The sequence below is a fragment of the Schistocerca americana genome, unplaced genomic scaffold (genome assembly GCF_021461395.2).
Source record: "Schistocerca americana isolate TAMUIC-IGC-003095 unplaced genomic scaffold, iqSchAmer2.1 HiC_scaffold_471, whole genome shotgun sequence".
Lineage (NCBI taxonomy): Eukaryota > Metazoa > Arthropoda > Insecta > Orthoptera > Acrididae > Schistocerca > Schistocerca americana.
In genome coordinates, this window is record NW_025726205.1 from 20,001 (window position 1) to 22,500 (window position 2,500).

General features: G+C 57.8%; 1 pseudogene; it reads left to right on the top strand.

The window, feature by feature from the left end:
• LOC124584383 overlaps positions 1 to 2,500 on the top strand; it is a 7,437-nt pseudogene that overhangs the window by 2,201 nt on the left and 2,736 nt on the right.

Genomic DNA, 2,500 nt, shown 5'->3' on the forward strand with positions numbered 1-2,500 from the left:
TCTTCCCCTCGGACCTTGAAAATCCGGGAGAGGGCCACGTGGAGGTGTCGCGCCGGTTCGTACCCATATCCGCAGCAGGTCTCCAAGGTGAAGAGCCTCTAGTCGATAGAATAATGTAGGTAAGGGAAGTCGGCAAATTGGATCCGTAACTTCGGGATAAGGATTGGCTCTGAGGATCGGGGCGTGTCGGGCTTGGTCGGGAAGTGGGTCAGCGCTAACGTGCCGGGCCTGGGCGAGGTGAGTGCCGTAGGGGTGCCGGTAAGTGCGGGCGTTTAGCGCGGGCGTGGTCTGCTCTCGCCGTTGGTTGGCCTCGTGCTGGCCGGCGGTGCAGGATGCGCGCGCCTGCGCGGCGTTCGCGCCCCGGTGCTTCAACCTGCGTGCAGGATCCGAGCTCGGTCCCGTGCCTTGGCCTCCCACGGATCTTCCTTGCTGCGAGGCCGCGTCCGCCTTAGCGTGCTCCTCCGGGGGCGCGCGGGTGCGCGGATTCTCTTCGGCCGCCATTCAACGATCAACTCAGAACTGGCACGGACTGGGGGAATCCGACTGTCTAATTAAAACAAAGCATTGCGATGGCCCTAGCGGGTGTTGACGCAATGTGATTTCTGCCCAGTGCTCTGAATGTCAACGTGAAGAAATTCAAGCAAGCGCGGGTAAACGGCGGGAGTAACTATGACTCTCTTAAGCTTTCCAGCCAGCCAACCAGTGCGGGTCGAGCGCCGCTCCCCGCTGTCTGCCCTGAATGTCTGCGGTCCTTTTCAACAAAGACCGGGCTCGGCGTTCATCGCCGTCGTGCCCACCCTGATGCCGCCAACGCGGAAGTGCGAACGGAAAGGAAGAAGGCCAGGTGGTCGCAAGAAGAGTTGCTCCGTCTTGCGCATGCTGAGGCGACTTTGTCCCTCCAAGGGTGCCGGTTCTTTAACCAAGAGCTGGCCAAAGCCTTCCCAGAGCGCACACTTGAATCTATCAAGTGTCAGCGCAGGGTGCAGGCCTATAAGAACATGGTGGCCAACTTTGCTGCTGAGCTCTCAAAGGGAGACGAAGATCATCAGGCCTCTGTAGACGGATCTGCTGTGGGCTCTTCCTCACCACAGTCATCTTCTCCGGGGGAAGATGCCGATCGTGCTATCTGGTCCCTGTTAGCTGAGTTGCCCTCCTCGGGCCCGCGTTTCCGCTCACTTGATGCAGTTGTGGCCTTGGGCCCCACTGCTAGCCGGAGTACCATCCAAGCCATGCTTGTTCCCGCTCTTGAAGAACTAGGTAGCAGGGAACCACTTGTTTGTCAAGCTCCTGGTAAGGAATTTCAACAGCCGCCGGAGCGGAAGCGGGCGAGAAGAAGGTGGGAATATGCTGTAGTGCAGCGTGCTTTTAAGAAGAATCCAGCGCGCTGCATTAATGGTCTTCTCGATGGCACACTTCTCCATCAGCCACCCACCATCCCGGGGCTGATTGAGTTTTGGAGGGATCTCTTCACTCCTCCTCGTGTCAGGTCTCGGCCTCCACGTGGGGAGGGTCTCTCAGGTAAGTTGTTGCCATTTTGCAAGTGTGTGCCCTTCGAAGTTCTATGGGCGCCTATTACTGCAGAAGAGGTAGCTGCAGCTCTTCCCCCTCGCAACTCTGCTGCAGGCCCTGATCGCCTTACACCATCCCAGTTACGTCGCCTTCCTCGTGAGGCTCTTCTTAAATTCCTCAACCTCCTACTCCTCTCACGTTCCCTCCCATCCCGTCTCCTACAGGCTCGTACCACCTTGCTGCCCAAGAAGACCGCCGTAGCATCCCCCGCTGACTTCCGACCTATCACAGTGTGTTCGGTGCTGACCAGGGTCTTTCACAAGGTCCTGGTTGGCCGCCTTATGCGTCACTGTGCCTTGGACGGTCGTCAGCGGGCTTTCATCCCACAGGATGGGATGCTCCATAACACCTTTCTGCTGGATCTGGCGATGACCCAGGCACGGAGCACCGCCAGCTCGCTGTATGTAGCATCGCTGGATGTGTCAAGGGCCTTCGACTCGCTGTCCCATGGTGCCCTAGGTCCTGTGCTTAGGGCCCATGGTCTGCCGGTCGAGTTCATTGACTACATCCTGGGGTGCTATGAGGCGGGCTCGACGGTTATCTGTGGTGCTGGGAAGTCGTCAGATCTAGTGCGGCCTTCGAGGGGTGTGCGGCAAGGTGATCCCTTATCCCCCATCCTCTTCAATATGTCTATAGACATTCTCCTTTCCCGTCTTCCTGAGCATGTTGGTGCCCGTATTCTCGGCCGAAGAATAAATGCTGCTGCGTTTGCGGATGATCTTCTTCTGTTCGCCGAGACGAAGGATGGGTTGCAGGAGCTAATCACCATCGCTGCAACGGCCCTAGGTGACCTCGGTCTCGAGATCAACCCTAAGAAGTGCTTCTCTCTCGCCCTGGTTGCATCAGGTCGGGAGAAGAAGATAAAGGTTGATGAGTCTGTCGTCTTTCGGGCAGGTAACAACAACATTCCGGCGCTAGCGATGGGAGATTC